General features: G+C 39.3%; 1 protein-coding gene across 2 annotated transcripts in view; it reads right to left on the bottom strand.

Annotated features, from left to right (window-relative positions):
• PRORP (protein only RNase P catalytic subunit) overlaps window positions 1-10955 on the bottom strand; it is a 34789-nt gene extending 23834 nt beyond the window's left edge. Inside the window, exons 1-2 of one of the 2 annotated variants that reach the window (XM_082737837.1) lie at window positions 10835-10955; window positions 163-255 (exon numbers count right to left, since the gene is read on the bottom strand). The gene's annotated coding sequence lies outside the window, so the exon portion shown is untranslated. Of the gene's footprint in view, window positions 1-102; window positions 256-10834 lie in introns of both variants that reach the window. The other variant, XM_082737836.1, reaches the window with a different exon arrangement.
• Window positions 10956-22012: the final 11057 nt, after the last annotated feature.

Below are 22012 nucleotides of genomic sequence, written 5' to 3' on the forward strand. Positions count from 1 at the left end.
TCCAATGTTGTACAATTCATTCAAACTACAACTCTGCAAGATGTCTTCGCTGTGGTAAAAACCTCTGTTTCCTAAGACTCATGCATAACCCTAAGCCCTTACCTCACCAGAAGGGACTCTAAGGAGCTCTCAGAGAAGCCATGAACCAAAGATTCTGTTCACCTTCTCTGGGCGGGGGGAGTTGTCATCTAACAGCGACAATACTTGTCTTTCCTCACATGCCTAGGGCTGAACTTGCACTCAGGTTTTTCAAACCTAAACAAAGAAAGGCAAGGATATTACACTGTACTCAGGCTGTGGGCATGGGGGAAGAAGAGGTTAGCAGGAGGAAGAAAAATAAGTTAGGGCACATAGAGAGCGTTTTAATTTAATGGTAGGTACTGGAGAATTAGTTTTATTATTACTCTGTACACTATATATTTACATTTAAGTGTTCTTTATGACATGTTACATACACACCAGAGGCTTTATAAAATGAATCAGACAAAGGTCCTAATATTCTATCATTTTTGAGGTACAAAAGAGCAAACTCATATGTTTAAATTAATATCAGTTCAGGGGGTGTGTGGGTGGCTCAGTAGGTTAAGTGTCCAACTCTTGGTTTTGGCTCTGGTCATGATCTTGTGGTCCTGGGATCAAGCCCCGTGTCGGGCTCTGGCTCAGTGTGGAGTCTGCTGCAGATTTTCCCTTCCCCTCTGCCCCTCCCTGCTCACGAATGCACACGCTCTCTCTCAAATAAATAAATACACCTGATCTTAGCCAAAAGGCCAAGAAGCGATCCATCAAACGAATAAATAAATAAATAAAATGTTAAGAACAAAACAAAACAAAACAACTAACAGTTCAGGCTCAGCAATTTACCTGTGGCCTTGAGGCAAGTCAAGAGCCCAAGTTTCTCCATTTGCAAGACACAGAGTGAAAAAATACAGCAGCGAATTTCTTTGATGTAATGAAGTCTCATAACTGCGTAACTCTCATATTATGTATGCCCAATATAGTAATTCCTGTCCTCTAAAAGATAAAATGTGACACTAATGGGGGAAATTCCTTTGTGTTTCCCAGAGAAAAGATCCAGAAAATATTATATTCACATAACTATAGTTTAATATAATGTAACAAGGAGAACTTAGGAACAGTTTTTAGAAATCCCCAAACCCTCACATTTCCCTCACTTCTGCTTTTCTTAGCAGAAATGGGGGCACAGAAACTGGAAATGACAGGAAGCAATAATGGGGATGTGATTTGAGGGAGGGCTGTGAGAGGAAGAATTAGATATAAAATGAGACAACTGTGCTCACTATTCTCTTATCAAGGCAGAGATATGGGTGGATGGAGTTGATTCTTGGTGGAAGAGCTATTTTGAGGCTCTTTTTCCAAGTACATAGATTAAAAATTCATGTAAACTAAAAAGAAGACTCTTCCACTTTTCTCCCGTTAGCTATAATTTACTAGGCAATTCTAATGGGTCAGAAGCACTTTAAATGTCTTCATATACATCATAATTTCATCCTCACAGATGTACTATGATTCTGGTATCATTATTACCACCCTGCTCCTAATGCCTTTTTACAAATGAGGTAACAGAGGCTCAGTAAGGTTAAGAAAATAGCTCACAGTCACAGGCCAGTAAAAAGCAGAGCCAGGTTTCAAACCTACATTAATCCTAACCATTCTCTGAATCAGTAGTGCCCATATTAAGTACCTCTTGATTCTAACTTCTGTCTTTTCAGTACGTACCATTCCAAATCCTGCCCCTTATTCTATAGATAACTGTGATTATAATTTTTCCAGTAGCATCTACTGCTCCCTCCTTCCTGGGTATGTTGTGGGAAACCCCTAGGTACTTTTGTTTGAAAGCCTAACACTGTATTTCTCACACTAGGGTATACCCAAGCAGGACCTGGCAATATACTGGTGTATCCTGAAGCCCAGAGGACAAGCAAGCACAACCTCCTGGACTAAGAATTTTACTTCAGGCTTTTGTTTGTTTGTTTCTGAGAACCTCCTTATTTTTTATTTGAAAACAGAGATGCTTTAATATTTGCAAATTCAAGATCTACACTGTTTTTATTAAAGATTTTTTAAAATTGATTTATTAGAGAGAGAGCATGAGCATGAGAAGCGGGAAGGGCAGATGGGGAGAAGGAGAAGCAGACTCCCACCTGAGCAGGGAGTCCAAAGCAGGACTCGATCCCAAGACCCTGAGATCATGACCTGAGCCAAAGGCAGAGGTTTAACCAACCAAGTCACCCAGGCGCCCCTACACTAACTTTTAAGATGAAACAAGTAAGACTCCAAAGATATTTTTTACTTGCAGCAGGGCCATCTATTCCAAACCCTAGGTATAGGAGCTCTTTATCCTTTGCAAGTAGTGTGAGGTGACCACTGGATTGTAAAATAAGTCAGCGAAGAACAGCACTCTGCCCAGCCCAGGAGCAGAGTCATAACATGGAACATGACCCCAATCTGACTATTCAAAGACAATTACAAAATTTTGTACTTGGAAATACATATATTTTAAAAATGCAAATTTTAGAGTAATATGTTTAATGATGGCATCTTTGTGAAAAATAATTACGTGTGTATGTGTGAAAACAGTCTTGAAAGACACACACTTATCAGTGGTTTCCTCTGGGGAAACCCACTAACTCCTCCTCTGGGGAGCAGGACTGAGAGAACATTCAATTTCTATCATTGGATATTATTTGACTTTTCCCCCAGTTATATATATATATACTACCTTTATTGAGGATGAAAAACATTTAAAGGTTAAAAAACAGCAAAAAGAAGGTGGGGGACATGGATGAAGGCTGTCAAAAGATATAAACTTGCAGATATCAGGTAAGTTGGTTCTGGGATATGATGTACAGCATGGCGACCACAGTTAACAATACTGGACTATATATTTGCAAGTTGCTAGGAGAATAGATCTTAAAAGTTCTCATCACAAGAAAAAATTATATCTATGTGAGGTGATGGATATGTTAACTAAACTTAGTGTGGTAATCATTTCACTATGTATATATGAAATATATATATATATACTAAATCATTGTGCTGTACACCTTGAACTTATACAACATTATATGTCAATTCTATCTCAATAAAACTGAGGGACAAACAGCAACAACAGCACCCAAAGTAATCCCAAAAACTAAAGATAAAAAAGGATCCTAGAGGGGTACCTGGGTTGGCTCAGTGGGTTAAGCCTCTGCCTTCAGCTCAGGTCATGATCTCAGGGTCCTGGGATCGAGCTCCACATGCGACTCTCTGCTCAGCAGGGAGCCTGCTTCCCCTCTCTCACTGCCTCCCTCTCTGCCTACTTGTGATCTCTATCTGTCAAATAAAATCTTAAAAAAAAAAAAAAAAGAACCTGACCCACAAATAAGTTTGGCAGTGACATTAAAAATCAAAAAAAGAACACATGAAATAAAGATTAATAATACATTTTTTCCTTAACCCACTATATCGAAAATATTATTTCAATATGAAATATAAATATTGTTAACAAAACAGTTTCTATCCCTTTTAGAGGATACAGAAAGAATAGGTCTGAAGGAGGAGAAGCAGGAGAGACAGAATGTTTGGTTTTAGGGTGTTAACTTAGCAATGTAGTGATGTGCCTATGGTGACCTCACTAGTACATGACTGAACCAGAATTCTGACCCAGATCTCTTTGAGGCCAAATCTTTTCTAAAGATTCCTCTGGGGGGGGGGGTGACAAAAAGAAGGGTAAAGCATGGGATGTCAAAGTGTTCCTTTGTTTTCAATCGATGAAATAACTTCACACTGACACGTGTCAAAAAACAAACCAAAAAGATAAAAATAAAAAACCCCAAGTATGTGAGGCTGTACAATTCCATCTCCAAATTAATAATTTCTTGCATTAACAGTACAGCCATAAAAAAGTGCAATCATCATTTTCAATATTTTTGAAGATAGCAAGGGATTTTTTTGAAATGTTCCTAATTTTTTCAAATCTAATGTAAAACAGTACCATACCCTGCTTTATAAATATGTACACCTAGCTAGAAGTGGGACTTTCAGATATCATCAAAATTATGTTCATACTGTAGGTGAAGATATTAATTTTTAAGAATAACCTAATAGTCATAAAAAATGAATAAAAAAAGAATAACCTAATAGAAAATTACTAAGACCTTCAAATATTCTAAAGAGTCAAAAAGTGAAGGGATCCAGTCTGATTCTACATGCTAATTCAAAGATGTTTACTTGAACTAAATTTTGTTTTTTCCTCTAATATCTGCATATGCCTAGGAATACAACATCAGAAAAATGGAACTTCTTAAGGTAGGTGGCATCACAGCTCTCCTTAAGATTTGCTGTCTCAAAACACAACTGGTTGCCTTAGGAATGACTGTGATCACACACACACACAGAGGTATCTATGAATGGGAATAAATAAACAAACAAAATAATCTGTTTTCAAAGGCATGATTTTCCAAAACAGAAACAGGTAAACTGAGAAAACTCACCTGCGTAGGTTTTAAAACAAAGAAAAGAATGGTTTAAAAGTTGACCACTAGCCAGGAAGTAGTAGCCACAGTATTTCTAAAGGATGATAAAATTAGACCGTGTGTGTACAGAATGATAGGAAATAGTCTGAGAGGTAACACTGGTGACAGTGAAATGATTTATAAACCACCAACTCTATGCCAGTTGGTACCACATTTCTTTCTCTTAAGCACTCTTGTTTCAAAAAGTTTTCTATTTTTTTTTTTTTAATAGAGAACAGAGCAGAAGACCCTTGGTTTTCTTTCTTTCTTTCTTTTTTTTTAAGATTTATTTATTTGACAGACAAAGATCACAAGTAGGCAGAGAAACAGGCTGAGAGAGCGAAAGGAGGAAGCAGGCTCCTCACTGAGCAGAGAGCCCCATGTGGGGCTCGATCCCAGGGCCCTGGGATCATGACCTGAGCCAAAGGCAGAGGCTTCAACCCACTGAGCCACCTAGGCGCCCCGGCCCTTGGTTTTCCACAGTTAGACAAGGCAGGACAATGAAAGGGAAACTTGTTTCAATGTGACAAGCTACTGAGTTGACATGGCAACAGTATGGCTTCATTCACTTACTGCTATTAGGTAACGTATGAAATGCAGAATAAATATTGTGCCTAGTATCCATCACCTGGCGAAAGGGACAAGAATCCTGCTTGTAAGATGCAGAGTAGGCAGGCATCTAATTCTGGAAAATACTGCAATTGGGAGTTATCAGCATAAAATAATTTTATGAACTGTCTTAGTCAGCTTGGGCTGCCGTAACAAAAGATTGTAGACTGGGTGGCCTAAACAACAGAAATTATTTCGCACAGTTCTGGAGGCCAGAAAGTCTGAGATCTGGGTGACAGTGTGCTCAGGTTCTGGTAATGGCTTTGTCCCTGGCTTGCAGACAGCTGCCTTTCCACTGTGCCCTTGGCATGGCAGAGAGAAAGAACTCTCATCTCTTCCTTTCTCATAAGCACACTAATCACACCATGAGGATCCCCCCACCCCCATGACTTCATCTAAATCTAAACATTGGTGGTTAGGGCTTCACTTGTGAACTTGGCAGGGGTACACATGAATCAGATCGTCTCTTCTTGTTCTTCATCATGCCTGATCTAACCAACTCATAATATGCTGCCAAGCTGGCATTCAAATGCTGAGAATGTGATTATTCGCTTTGAAAAAATATCATTTGTTTTCAGGGAAGCAGAACATCTCTGAAAAAAGCACGGGATGTGGATTCAGTGTAGTACTAGAGAGCTGTTAACTTCTGGGCAAGTCCCTTAGCTTCTGAGCTGGTTTCCCCGTATGTAAAACTTACTCCAAAAACATATGTAAGGATAAAATCAGATAATATCTGTGAAAGGACTCAGTAAGCTTTAAAAGACTACATATTGTTATTGATAGGGTATGAAAGCACAAAAATGTGGTACACTGATACATAGGTTTGACAGACCCTCAAAGATTAAGATGTTAAAAGAATTAAGTTTTCAGGAAAATACAGTGAATGTATAGTTTCAAAGATCCTTTACTTAATTCCTTGATTTAAGCACACCTATTTCTTCTTAGTTCCACTGTTGTCATTTTAGTTCAAAATGCCATTAGGTCTCCTGATGGGTCTTTTTTTTTTTTTTAAAGACTTCATTTATTTATCTGATATATACAGAGAGAGAGAGCACAAGCAAGGGGAGTGGCAGGCAGAGGGAGAGGGAGAAGCAGGATCCCTGCTTAGCAGGGAGCTCGATGGGGGCTCCATCCCAGGATCCTGGGATCATGACCTGAGCCAAAATCAAGAGTCAGACGCTAAGTGACTGAACCACGTAGGTGCCTCTGGATTGCCATTGCTGTAATCAGTAACTCATAGAGAGCTAGCTGGCTCTAGCTTCTCTCCTCATCTAAACTTCTCAAAAGACTAGTATACAATTTCTTTCTTGCTATCCATTTACTCCTTAAACCCTTAAGGGATGGCTTAACCCCTATCACTGCATTAAAGCTGATCCCACTGAGGCCATCAGTCATTTCCTAATTATTGATTCCAGTGAACATATTTCAGTCCTTGTATTAGTCTGTTTGAGCTGCTATAACAAAACTACCATAACTGGGCAACTTATGAATAGCAAGCATTTTTTTCTCACATTTCTGGATGCTGGGAAGTCAAGATCATGTCACTGCAGATTCCGTGTCTGGTGAGGGCCTGACTCTGTGTTCATAGATAGCCATCTTTTCACTGTGTCCTCATATGGCAGAAGGACAAGGGACATCCCTCTGGCCTCTTTTATAAGAATACAGTCCTATCCACGGGGGAATCTGCCTTCATAACATAATCACCTCCCAAAGATCCCCAACTCCAAATAATATCACATGCCAGGTTAGACTGCAACATGTGAATTTCATGGGGAAATGTAAACATTCAGACCTCTTCTCTATTTGGTACTCCATGTTTTTTCTTCCTGAAACCGTGAGTTCTGTGAGTCCATACTCTTATCCTTCTCCTTGTACTCCAATCATTCCTTGTCATCTCTTATTTTGAGCTCCTCTTCCCCCTTAAATGTTGCAAAGAACCAAAAAGAATCAAAAGAGCATGACACAAAGAGCCTAGAGTAGTATTTCAAGAAAGAGGGGATAAATAGATCTGTTACAGAAGAATGAACATGGATTTTGGAAGGAACTGCATCTAATCCTGTGACTTTACCACCTACTAGCTATGAGACAAATTACTTAACCCTTTCTGAGCCGGAGTTTCCTTATCCTTAGGGAAGAAATACCACTATCTGTGAAAACGTTATGAAAATTAAATGAAACGCTGCATATAAAATGCCTCATGTGGGCACCTTCTGCTTGCTCTACAGAACATTCTCAACAAACAGCAGCTCCCATTTCCCCACAATATTCACTGGTAACACTGAAGAGCATCATTTCAATTAAGCAGTGACAATGATGGTAAGCTGCCTCAGGTTAAGGCATCAAGTTATGAAGTACTAAAAATAGGGAACAATAATTGAAAGAGGAAAAGGATTTGAGAGAGTTAACCTTGCCTGAAGTCTAAAAAGGATGAAGCAAGTTAAGTGCCAAGAGGAAAGTGAGCCCATGGGAGCCCTCATGTCTTACATATAATTAGCATATGCCCCCAAATTATTTGAGGTAGAGAACCCTCATTGGCCTTTAAAGGATGCAATCTGCAACAGGGATAGAAGCTGTAGGGGGCTGGACATGGAAAAGATCACAGGACAAATGAGCCACCTCATGGAAGAAAATTTTGATGGAGCTGATGCCTGATATTTTTGATCATTTCAGCAAAGATCTAGGAAACTAAATATTTAGGAAAATTAGTTTCTAAAGCAGATTTGAATTCAAACATCTTTGGGCCTGTTAATGAATGTGAAGCACAGAGCTAGGGAAACATTCCTTAATGGCACAATTTCTAAACCTTTCCATCTGATTCTAACTATAATAGATGTGCGAGCAAACATACTTCTCAATTTTTCCAACCCTACATGCACCAAGAATTACTCTCTTCAAACACACATTTCATTCTAATAATGAGTCTTGACATGATAGTTTTCGTAGATAAATTCAAAGTTATCTCATGGGCAGCCCAGGTGTCTCAGTCAGGTAAGGGGCTGCCTTCAGCTCGGATCATGAGCTCAGGATCCTAAGATCCAGCCTCACATCAGGCTCCCTGCTCAGTGAGAAATCTGCTCTCCCCCTCCCTCTGGTGGTTCCCCTGCTTGTGCTCTCTCGCTCATGCTCTCTCTCTCAAATAAATACAATCTTAAAAAAAAAAAAAGATAAATTCAAAAGTATTTCAGATGGGTGGGACATGTGTGTGAAATTATCAGTAAGTATTTTCATCTTCATATGTTGATTACAAGGAAAACCTAAGTTTCAAAGAATTTAGAACTGTGCAGAGTCACAAGGCAAGATAATGGTATAATGGAATCCAATGCTATTCTTTTTCCCAAAGCTCTCTAGTAAATACAAGAAATGCAACGTTGTCTTCAAAGGACAGTACATAGACTTCTTACCAATTGCACATTTACTGGCCACAAATCAAGGTGGAAGAATCACTGCATAGTAAAAGAAAAAAAAAAAAAAAAAGAAAGAAAAGAAAAGAAAGAAAGAAAAAGAAAAAAAGATGCTATGATGGTTGAAAGGGAAAAGAAAACTAGGAAAAACTTCTCATGTTTTGCTGTACAAAAAGGAAGGGAGGAAGGGAGGAAGAGGGAAGGGAGAAAGGGAGGGAGGAAGGGAAGGATGGGAGGGAGGGAGGGAGAGAGAGAGGGGAAGGGAGGGAAGGAAGGAAAGAGTGGAGGAAGGGGGGAGGGAGGGAGGAAAGAGGAAGGGAGGGAGGAAGGGGGAGGAAAGGAAGGAAGGAAGGAAAGGAGGGAGGGAGAAAGGAAGGAAGGAAGAAAAGGAAGAAAGAAAATAGAGAACTCCTTAAAGGCAGAGGAAAAAAAAAAATCCTCCAATTACTACAGAAGGTGAAGAAGGAAGCTGTAAGTGAATTTTAGAGCAGCTTAACACAGGTAGTCTGAGAAAGACACAGGTTGGCTTCTCCACAAAATCTTCCACCCCTTGGAGATGACTGCATGCTTTCCTTAAAGGAAAGGTTTGCTCTCTGCAATGACGGGACATGGTAACCGACTTTATTATAGGAAATTCAATTTTTTAAAAAAGATTATTTATTTATTTGACAGACAGGAATCACAAGTAGGCAGAGAGGCAGAGAGAGAGAGGAAGGGAAAGCAGGCTCCCCACTGAGCAGAGAGCCTGATGTGGGGCTCTATCCCAGGACCTTGAGATCATGACCTGAGCCGAAGGCAGAGGCTTTAACCCACTGAGCCACCCAGGCACCCCTAGGAAATTAATTTTGACAAACATCTGAATTAAGCTTAGTAGACAAGGCCACCATCTGGAGTTGAGCTGGCTGTGCACTGCACAACTGCAGCACAACATTCACAGACTGAAATATGAGAGACACCCTGTGGACTTAGGCGTAGCAGCAGCCCTGACAGCAAGGATGTATTAAAAACAATTGGAGCTCCAAGAGGGCAGGGGTTTTTCTGCTTCATTCACAGTATCCCCAGCACAAAGAACAGGGCCTTGTGCTTCGGATCATCAATTAAAATGTGCTGCACTATGAATGCACTTATGAATGAAAGAAAAAGGGAAAATGGAAGTTTGAGAGCAGAGGGGAAGTATAGGTTAGAGAAGGATTTCTTACAACTGGAAGAAACTGACCAAGTAAAAAATCCAGAACCTTGGAATGTAATTCCTGCCTGTCACAAAGGAGGACAAAGATGAGAAGACAGAACCAGTTTTGTCAAGTTTTCTTTTGCTCTGGCATGGACTTATTAAGAGTCAAGCAAAAGTTATATAATAAAGAAGGGTAGAAAGACCATGTTAGCGTAGATGGGAAATTTTCTTCTTAGTTAACAGGCAAAGTATATCAAGAAAAGTTCACTCAATTACTTTTTTTCTAGCAAAAGTATCTACATGTCCATTCCCACACAGGGAGGAAGAAGTCCAAAGAAAAGAGGATTTTCATTATAAAATGAACCCCCCAAATGAATTCTTGAACACACAATCAAGTAATAGAAACAATGCGGAAGTGATTTCTAAATTATTATATGCTACCACAGTGTTAGCTATTTTTATTATCCAAGTAATAGAAACAGAGTTCATAAAGATTAACCAATTAATGTCTACTGACCATATCCTGAACTTTAGCATGCATGATATACACAAAATATGTAACATTTTATTCCTTGTGTATACTTGATTTTCATTCTGTTCTATTTATCAGGTTTCAACTAGACCTAAAGTTGTTTCCTTAAAATGCAAACCCTCAACATCGCCTTTATATGATCCCATAAATAAACATATAGAATTTCTAAGGACAAGGGCTATAGCTGTTTCGGTAGCATTCTTTTTTATTTTTATTTTTTTAAAATTTATTTTTAGAGAGAGAACACGTGCGCATGGGGATGGGATAGAGGGAAAGGGAGAGAGGGAGAAAGAATTTCAAGCAGACTCCCTGCTGAGCACAGAGCCTGATGTGGGGCTAGATCTCACGGCCCTGAGATTGTGACCTGAGTGGAAACCAAGAGTCAGATGCTCCACCCATGAGCCACCCAGACTCCACGCTGTGGAGTTGCTTTACACATTCAGAGCATTAAAAATTCCAGCTACAAAAATTTATTTGAAGAGCACTGATGCTTCTCTACCTCCTACTACGAGTCCTCTGATGACACAGCACAAACAATTCTTCTCACCAAGGAAATCTGCTAAAGTTGCTCTAAATTCTGAGCAATACAAAGGTACTTACTGACCCATATTTCTTCTGTTCACAATCTGTTTTCTGCCATGGGTTTTGGCACATACCATCTGTAACTTCCATTAAAACAACAGAAACCAAACAAAACAAGAACATACAGCTCTTCCTTGTGTAAACAAATCTATAGTTGGCTTCTCTGGGAGGAACCACTCCTACTCATGGCCACCTGATGTTTATCAGGATATACCAGTAGAGAGCTGTGAAAAATAAAGAGTGGGAAGTTCCCTGTAACCAAAACAAAAAATGTTACAGAAACTTATGTGATCCTTAGCAATACTTGTCTCCTATCTACTGTACATTTAGGTTATAGAACCTACCAGATAAAGACAACGGGTATGTATTCTCTTCATGTGGCAATGTGATGTATCAAGTCAATAAAGCTTTATTTATTTTAAAAAAAATTTTTTTTTATTTATTTGACAAAGAGAGATCACAAGTGGGCAGAGAGGCAAGCAGAGAGAGAGAGAGGAGGAAGCAGGCTCTCTGTGGAGCAGAGAGCCCGATGTGGGACTCGATCCCAGGACCCTGAGATCATGACCTGAGCTGAAGGCAGAGGCTTAACCCATTGAGCCACCCAGGTGCCCCCCTAAAGCTTTATTTTTGTATGGGTAATAAATCCAAATGGTTCCAAATCCAAAAGAAACCAAAGGCTATTTACTGAAAAGTGTCCCTCCCACCCTATCCTCTAGCCACCTAGCTCCTCTCCCAAGTGGCCAACAACACTCTCCGCCTCTTGGGGCGCCTTCTCAAGAGACATGAACAAGCAAGTGTGTATGTGTTTTCTTTCCCCTTCTCTGCACAATTGGTGGCATAACGTATACTACTTCTAGGTAGACTCTTAAGGGCTTCTCCCACGATGCCCAGTATCCCACAAGGATAGGGGAATAGGCTTCTTCTGGCATGTTGTTGTTGCTGTTGTTGCGTTAATAGAACAAAAGCAGCTTCCTGAAGTGCTATATCATGAAGGAGTCTGAGGCCAGCAGGCTTAGAAAGTATGTTATGAATGTTTTGTAATACCTGCGACAGCCATTGATTCCTGTTCTGTGTCATACTTTATCTTCTACATGCTCCTACTGTTAGAACTACCACCCTTTATTATGTTTGGGACTCTTTTATTGGGACTTTTAAAATTCTCTTTTATGTATATAAGGTAAGGTGCTTACCCAGCCCAGGGCCTAGCAAGTAACAGCATTTAATTATTGATTTAGTAAAATATTAGTATGTCATTAGTAAATAATAGTAAAATATTAGTATGTTATTAGTAAACATTTATTTACTGAGTGAATCCCACAGCAAAATTCCCAATGTTTGGGGAGAATAAGAGAGCTTTTCATATTTATAAATGAGCTACTTCCCTCCATGCAAAGACAGATTTGATCAACCCTGGAACTGTAGAGGTACAATGATGGTGTCTTTGAAACATACATGGCAGTGTTTTCCCTGTCCCTGTCAGAATTTATAGCAGGGCCCTCTGGCACTCAACCTGCTTGAGAAAAAAAATACATCTACAGAACTTTACAGAGGATTCTATGTGCATAATCACTTGGTTTCCAATCACTGCCATCTACTGAGAAAATGGTTGTATAACACATGATTTCTGAAACAAAGGTGAGGTGGGGAAGGAGTTTAGGTGATGGTGAAATAAAACTGAATGGAAACATCATGAGTGAGAAAGAAAGTTTGTGATTATTTTTTTTAAAAATCCAGGGAACGAGAAAAATTAACTAAGAACATTTCAACTAAACCTTACTCATTTGAGACTCTATCTGCTAATCATTCTCAAATTTCCATTTTCCATATAAGTACTGCCATCTACAATACATGTAGGAATCATGGTTTTTTTTTTTTTTAAAGATTTTATTTATTTTATTTGACAGAGAGAGAGATCACAAGTAGGCAGAGAGGCAGGCAGAGACAGAGGGGGAAGCAGGCTCCCTGCTGAGCAGAGAGCCCGATGCGGGGCTCGATTCCAGGACCCTGAGATCATGACCTGAGCCGAAGGCAGCGGCTTAATCCACTGAGCCACCCAGGAGCCCCAGGAATCATGGTATTTTTTAAGGGGGGGGGGGAATAACTGAAATGAAAAGCCAGGCATACTACATGCTAATGTCTTCACGCCCTTTAAATACATGCATTTATCAAAGTTACATGGTACGCTATCTCTTTATCACATATTTTGAAAGGTAATAATACTTAATGGGCTGCTTATTATCTTTTAAAAATATTGTAAAGCTAGAGCTTATGATTTTAAGTCTTCGAAGTCTATATTATATAAACTCTTAATAATGAAGAAAAAGAAATAGTTTATAATTTTGAATCAGAATTTTAAGAAATATTTTAAATATGCCCAAATTCTTTTTTTTCCCCCCCATTTTGCTGTAAGATACACATTGGGACTTTCCAAGGAAAAGTAAAGAGAGTCCCTTTTTTTTTTTTTTTTTAAGATTTTATTTATTTATTTGACAGATGAAGATCACAGAGAAGCAGGCAGAGAGAGAGGAGGAAGCAGACTCCCTGCTGAGCAGAGAGCCCAAGGGGCTCAATCCCAGGACCCTGGGATCACGACCTGAGCTGAAGGCAGAGGCTTTAACCCACTGAGCCACCCAGGCGCCCCAAGAGTCCCTTTTTTGAAGTGAAAAGAGTCTCTTAATTTTGGTAGGATTCCTCTCTGCTGACCTGTGGGTTAACCTAGAGACGGACAGGATGGAAAAGGAGGAAGAACATCAAAAATGAACCAACTGACTCAGGTTTATAGGTTTAAGCTGGAAAAGCCTGAATGGAGTTATCCCAAAACACAGGTGATCTTCCTGCTCCCAAGAGAATATTATACCAATATGTTGTACTGTCACAATATAGCTTTTAAGATAAATAAATGGATTCCATTAAAGCTGTTTTTTTAGAATTAAAAAGAAGAAATTTGATTTTGGAGATAATTGAAGATAACCAATAAGAATAAGAGCAGTGAAAATTTTTCTGGGTTGTTTAGCCAACTATTGTCAACTGCGTGTTAAATTTCATCTTTCTTTTCAAATCTCATCCTATGAAGGATATGGCAAGGGTTTTTTTTTTTAATTCTTAAATTTTTTAAAAGGTTTGTTTATTTATTTTAGAGAGCAGGGGTGAAAGAGTGCACCCCCATGTGAGTGGTGGGAGGGCAGAGGGAGAGAATCTTGAGACCAACTCCCTGCTGAGGGCAAGCTAGATGTAGGGCTCCATCTCAGGACCTATGAGATCATGACCTGAGCCCAAACCAGGCACCCTGTGACATGAAAACAGGAAAATTTGAAAATAGGGGATTTGAAAATAGGAGAAAAGGCGATATTTAGTACTTCCCCCTCCCACATTTTTTTTTTTTAAAGATTTTATTTATTTATTTGACGGAGAGAGATCACAAGTAGGCAGAGAGGCAAGCAGAGAGAGAGAGGAGGAAGCAGGCTCCCCGCCGAGCAGAGAGCCCGATGTGGGACTCGATCCCAGGACCCTGAGATCATGACCTGAGCCGAAGGCAGCGGCTTAACCCACTGAGCTACCCAGGCCCCCCCCCCCCCCCCCGCCACATTTTACCTTCCAGCTCCGAAGTACTACTTTGCTACCTGGTGCTATTTGAGCAATGCTGTCTGAATCAGCCCTTCTTCTTTCCCACACCCTCAACTCTAGTTACCAAAATCTAACTGGAAAAAAAAAAAAAAAACCAATTAAATGGTGATGTCTATCCATAAAGTATTCTTTGATTCCTCCTTACCTAGGAGTAGTTTTCCTTAGCCTAGGAATGTTTTTTAGCTTTTTTCTTAAATACTTCTTAGAGCCCCTATAAATATTCTACAGATTAAAAATTTGAGTATTTACAAGATTTGCAAGATCATAAAGTCCTTGACAAGGAGAGAATGGCATCTCGTTCATCTCTGCATCTTCCACAATGTCTCGCCCTGTGCCGGGCACTGGAAAGGAAGTCAATAAAGATTTCATGAATAATACATGTTTACATTTGAAAGTTTACGTGGCTCACAGTAAACCAAGTAATTCTTTTGAAAAATATCATGGCACAAAGATCTACTACAGAAGGGTTTTCATTAAATATTTCTTGGTATAGGGTGCCTGGGTGACTCAATTGGTTAAGCATCTGCCTTTAGCTCAGGTCATGATCTCAGAGTTCTGGGATCAAGCCCCACCTGGAGCCCCATGTTGCACTGGACTCCCTGCTCAGCAGGGAGTCTGCTTCTCCCTCTCCCTCTGTACCAGCCCCATTCGTGCTCTCTCCCTCTCTTTGTCTCTAATAAAGAAATACAATCTTTATTTATTTATTTTTAAAGATTGTATTTATTTATTCGACAGACAGAGATCACAAGTAGGCAGAGAAGCAGGCAGAGAGAGAGGAGGAAGCAGGCTCCCTGCTGAGCAAAGGGCCTGATGTGGGGCTCGATCCCAGAACCCTGAGATCATGACCTGAGCCGAAGGCAGAGGCTTCAACCCACTGAGGTACCCCAATAAATACAATCTTTAAAAAAATATTTCTTGGACAAGGGAAGCTAGGATCTATGGCAACTACAATAAAATACACATACTTAAGCTCATGTTTTTATGAGTAAAAATTAATGTCTTTAAGTCACCAGCAGCCTAGTGACAATTTTATAACTTGTCAGAGCTTTGATCAGACTAGGGGCATGTGATTTTACAGCTCTTTTTTCTTTTTTTTTAAAGATTTTATTTATGAGCGAGAGAGAGAAATTGTGATTTTTACAAGCTTTTTTTTTTTTTTAAGATTTTTATTTATGAGAGAGAGACACACACACATACACACACACCATGTGAACACAAGCAGGGGAGAAGGGCAGAGGGAGAGGGAGAAGCAGACTCCCTGCTGAGCAGAGAGCCCCGATGTGGGGTTCAATCCCAGGACCCCGGCATCACGACCTGAACTAAAGACAGACACTCAACTATGTCATTCAGGCGCCCCAAGGAGCTAAAACTTCCAAAGCTCTTTTTTAATCATTAGTTTATAGATTAGACAGACTGTACTATTGCCAGGGAGATGTCACAACTACCAAAAATGGAACCATAACAAATTTTAAAGCATAGGGGGAAGAAAGGGGAAGAAAGGCAGGCATTAGAATCCTTAGCCTTATGTTTACGGATTTAGATTCTTGGGGCTCCCTTCCACTATGGTAGAAAAATGCCCTACCAAGGTATTCAAGTATTCAAGCCCTCCACAGATTTATTCAAAGTTCCTAATAAGTTTATATATGTGATAGGTCATACCATATGAAATTAACTACAGCAGAGTTTCCTTTAAAGCAATTAAGAGTGATATATTCAGAAGAGAACACAGAATCCATGTGGACACATGGAAATAATTAATTTCTGATACTAGTAAAACCAATATGAAGATTAAATGTGAACATGGACAGAAAGAAATAATTAACAGGCAAATTATAATTAAGCTAAAAGAGAAAGAGATAAAAGGCCATCATTAGTCTAACTCTGGAAACAATCAAGAAAGTTCCCACAATCCCACAACATATCACAACCACCCAAAAAGGAGCATGTGGTCAAAGATAGACAAACAAGAGCCAGATACTAACCATGTAATTTGAAAGTTGGGAAATGAGGGGAGAACGAAAGAGACAATAATTAACAGAGAGGGAACATTATTATAATTAGGCAGCTTTTGAGAAAGTTGTAACTATGAAGGTCAAAGTACTACACATCTGATAAAGTTCTTAATTAAAGTTGTTGTTTTGTTGTATTAATAATGTTTCATGCTCATTAGGTATTTTCTCATATAGGCTGTAACATTTTTCTCCACTGGAACTTCAAAAAGAAAATAAATTGAAGAGAATGTGGTGTTTAGAGCATTCGCTCAAGCCAGACTTCTTGAATTCAAATTCTAGCTCTCGCTTACTAATTTAGTGACCTTAGGGATGTCACTTGACCTCTCTAAGCTTCAGTTTCCTCCTTTGAAAAATGGGAACTAATTTTAAGTAGGAGGATTTATCTGTTATGAGGATTAAATGATTAATTTAGTAGATTCATTTATCATTTATAAAATACTCTGGAACTGCATCCCAGAGTAAGTGCTATATGAATGTGTGCTAAATAAAATCTGTCCTCAATATTTCAGCTGTTCAGCTGACTTAAAAAGCTTGGCCCCCATGATTAAGAAGGTCTCCAGATGTACATATTATGATGACACTAGGTGTAACCTGAAAAAAGGTGTTCTAATTTTGAGGAGCCCTGCTTTGACTTTATTGTCTATCCTTCATTTTCTCCTATGTGAAATCCTACAGAAGGGTTTTCATTAAATATTTCTTGGTATAGGGTGCCTGGGTGACTCAATTGGTTAAGCATCTTCCTTGAGCTCAGGTCATTTCTGTAGAAATCCTATGATTTCTAACTCTGTTTCTGTAATTTTAGTTAAAAGATGGCTACCCAGGAAATAGCATACCTCTTGTTCAGGGTTCTTAAGTGCACTGCCTTCAATTCTGCCATGCCTCTAAAGAAACTTAAGGGGATACACACACAGACATACAGACAAACACACACACACACACACACACACACACACACACACACACACACACACGGGAGGCCAGGAGGGATATATAGAGAGAGGATATAAGAAGATATATACCACTTCCTTTATTAGACATATGACAGTACACATTAAAGCTGATGATAGGGTGAGGTCTGAAGTCTCAGTAAGATCATGTAAAATCAAGACAAGCTTCCACAGAGGTGCTGGTATGCTACCTAAAGAAGAATCTAGTAGAGACTTCCGATAATTTATCAGTGAAAAATCAAGTAGAGGGAGAGCAAAGCTAATGGCCTTATTCCTAATAACAATCTCTAGAACACAGATAATAAGAAAAGGAGAACCTAGAAGATTAACACAAGGAGGCAAGTGTCACTGAGACTCATGACACTGGAAAGGTATGTTCTATTCTAATGATGCTGTTGCGGTCAATGAACACTGATGCTTTCCTAATACAGATCACAAAACAGATAGAGACACAATATACAGTAGTAACGGGAAATGTCACCTCTCCCAGCATGGGTGAGAGGTTTCATTCTGGTAAAAGTAGAGCACCTGATAAGTTGATATCATGAGAATTTCATTTCTCAGAAAGTAGAGGAAACAACAAAGAGAACTGTTATTCAGGACTATAAAGACCAAGGAGGAGGAAAGTGTAGATGATGTAGGAGTGACAAGAGCTTTAAAAGAAGTGATGGTCCTCACTGGTTTGGATTCTGTAACAGCAAAGGAAGGAAACCTTTTGCATGGGAGGACCCTAGACCCTAAAAGAGTACATTTCAAAGTGTTCAGACACAGGGTGGGGTAATCCCAAGCTAGAAACTCTAAAAGGGAGTGTAATTTAAGGCAAGTGGAAGGTACAGCTTTAAAAACAAAATTGTAATATTACTGATTCCAATGAAGAAAAAAGGAGAGAAGCAACTAAAGAAAAACAAACAAACAAATAACAGGTAGAGATGCACTTACGAAAGGATGAATACAAAAGTGGTGCAGTCTCACCACAATAGTATCGGGAAAGTTAATGCCCAGAAGGAGGTAAATATTTCTTGTCCTATCCCCATGACCTTTTTGTTTCTTACCCCCTTCTCTTAAAGGTCAGAACTGCTGGTTACATTCTACCTGGGAGTAAGGAGGCCAAAGAATTAGAACCTTAGCCTGGGAAAAGAACTTGAGAGTCTAAAATGGGGAAAAGAAAATAAATGCTAGGGATTTGGCAGTGTCCAAAGTAAGTTATTTTATGGCTGACAGAGTGGTCATAGCTTGGACTGAGGATGCCAGATGATCTACAGAAATTAGGGAGACAGCAAGCTCCATCAGCAGATCTGGGTGGTGTGCCCATACTTCTCATATTTCTTGTGAGTTCTCCCTCAGGTAATTGTTATTTTGTTGCTTTTCCCGAATATGCTCTTTGTTTTTTGAGTTCTGCTCTGAAGTTCCTCCAAATCTATAGTACTGTTAGATATATGCCCATTTTTCCATTCTTTCCAAAGACTAGAGTTTGGGTCTAATGAATACTGAATAATGTCTCTAAATATGCCAGCTGTTTCGTGGTAAACATCATTTGTTTTCCTCCATGGATGTCTCTGGTGCTTGTCTTGTCTATGGTGAGAGCCCCTGAGTCTGGCATCCTTTAATCTCTGCTGTTCATATATTCATGTCCAGTGACTGTTATAATTTGTAAGTTATAGACAACAAAACTAAATGTTCAAAGTTATATTCAACTTGGAAATGCTGGAGAAAGGACTGAATGAGAAAAGAAAAGAAAAGAAAAAAATAAAGACAAGGGAAGTGACTGAAAAAAAAAAATTACTCCAAATCAGTTCATTTTTCTAGGCATGAAATTTCATCTAAGACACCAAGAAATTTACATATATTATCATGCAACCATTACTGATTATCTCTAGAGAAGAAGAATAAAAGTCTGGAGATAAACAAAGATGACTGATTTTCAAAAAGGAAGGAAATATGAACCTTAAATACCAGAACATCAGCTTAGGAGAGGAGCAAGACCCAGAAAGGCCACGAGTGGTTAATTGGACACTGCCTCCTGGACCTTCAGGAGAGCATGCTTGCATGTGTGTGCAGAGAGACACACTGAAATCATAGTAGGGTAGGATTCTGTCACTGCTGTTGTTGTGAAATGTCTCAAATCACATCTGTGTCTTTACATTCTCTGGGGTGAAAGTCCCAGGAGGGAAAGTCCACCTGGCTAAGCATGGAATGTGTGCGTCTGTTTTAGTTATAGGCCTGGGACCAGAATGAGGTGACTAAAACCCTTACACTGGGCACAATATTTAAGGGGGCACCAAAAACCTCACTGGACAAGATAAATAGTATTTTAATGCAGCATTTTACAAAATCAAAATTAATGTACAAAAATCCATGATGAAAAAAATATTACAATTTAAAGAAAGACAGGTTCAAAAATAGCACCATGCCAAACCACACTGGTGCCTGAGACAAAAGGGAAAATCAATAATGGTGATCCTGCTTTTCTTTAAAATTTTGGTATTTTGTTAATCATGAATTTTTTTTTAAAGTTTATTTATTTATTTAAGTCATCTCTACACCTAATGCGGGGCTTGAACTTACAACCTTGAGATCAAGAACTGCATGCTCTTCTGACCAAGTCAGCCAGGTACCGCCATCATGAATCTTTTACATAATTGTGATTTTTAAAATACTGCATTAAATTTTTATCCTTATTAATTACTCAATTTTTTTGGCATCCCCTTAAATGTTGCAGCTGAGGTGAGTGTCTCATTCTTAGGCGGCCTCAGGCCTCTCCCTTGGTGCCAGGGAGCAACCTGAGGGACTGTCTGGAGCCATCTTTGATTTCCTCTATGGGAAGATCAGCTCTAAAACAGGAAGTGAGTGTGGGAGGCTCCTTCTGCCTGACACAAATCTGTCCCTCCTCCTTCCCTTTATCTCTGTCATCAGGTCTCAGTTTAGTTATCACTGCTTCATTACTGATTTAGGCATTCCTCTGTGTTCCCTTAGCATTCTATACTTACGCTTACCAAATACTTACCACTGTTTTGCAATTTATTTGTTTACATCCTCCTCCAAACTATAGTCTTAGGTGACATGGATTCTGCAATATTCATCCTTGCATCACTCTAATACTTAACAGAGTTCCCAACACATATTAGGTCTTCAATAAATTATTTTCTGAATGCATGCATGGAAGCATTATCATAGGGGAGAGTAAATGAAATTAAATGTTGATTCCAGAAAAGATGACTCAGGGAAATATACATAGTTGTCCTCATCTATCTGAATGGCTGCCATGAGGAAGAAGGTTGAGATTGTTGTTTCTCAAACTTTTGTCCATTCCCCATCCTCCTGGAGGAAGTTCACTACATTTCAATCACAACTGGCTCACAGTAATTATTAGGATTTTTTTTTTTTTTTTTGGAGGGTGGTGGCACACCACCGTAGTACAAATGTGGTAGTACAAATGCTGAAAGGACCTCATACTGATAGAAGACTATCAGAATGATGGAGAAGCAGTACATGAGTTATGCTTCTCAGCCTGAGAATCATGGGATAAGTTTTACTTATCCCATAAAGCTTTGTAGGAGATCTAGAACCCACTGTCAGATATTGTCCCAGGACAGGTTTTGGCCTCACAGAAAGAACAATTTCTAACCTTTAGAACTGTTCACAAACAAGATGGGTGGAGATGAGAAATGATGAATGTGCCATGACCATGAATCCGATGACTCCTTATCAAGGTGTTACAGAGTAAACCTGGCAGGAAATAGACGGAGACTGGGGTGTGAATTTTGAATAGTGAACCTCAAAAAGATATATCCATGTCCTAGTGTCGGAACCTGTGAATGTGAGCTTGTTTGAGGAAAGGGTCTTTTAAGATGTAATCAAGTTAAAAGATCTCCACAAAGATGAGATCATCCTGGATTACCCAGTTGAGTTCTAAATCCGATGACTTTATAAAAGACAGGAGAGAGGCCAGGAGACACAGAGAAAGCAGCTTGGATATGGAGGCAGGGAATTTAAACAAGCAGATTTGTGACTTCAAAATCGCAGAATCTGTACTTCTAGGCATTTCCTGCTTAGTGGGAAGAAAAAAAAAACAACAAAACAAAACAGAAAAACAGAGTCCACGTGGAATGCTACCACTTAGGAAAGCTTTTCTGCAATGTTTCCAGAAACTGTTCTCAGAAACTGACACCTCTACTCTTGGGGCAATGAAGAAGAGGATATGTACTTAGATATAATCAAGCTGGCATAATGAAATTACCAATAAATTAACTGGTGATATTGAAAAATTCACAATACCAACCTCTTTCTAACAAATACATGAAGCTATGTCTAACATGTAGAATGCCATGAGATGTGGACTACATCCAATGTCATGCATGGTCACTTAGGGAATGGTAGCTAATCCAAATTATGCAGGTAAAGAGCAAAGCCACTCTTCTGAATGGCTACCAAACACTTTTCAAGTACTCAGTGTCTAAACAATGTCACATGTACGCCACTAACTTTCATAAATGCCATATGCCCCTTTGTCTCCATAGACCCATCTCACTCTACCCATAACTTGCTGTTTATTTACAAGGGCTTAAAAAAATCTGTGGGTACTTCATACGCTTTTAAAGAAATGGGAATACCCACTAA

The sequence above is a fragment of the Mustela nivalis genome, assembly GCF_964662115.1.
Source record: "Mustela nivalis genome assembly, chromosome: 6".
In the NCBI taxonomy this organism is placed as follows: domain Eukaryota; kingdom Metazoa; phylum Chordata; class Mammalia; order Carnivora; family Mustelidae; genus Mustela; species Mustela nivalis.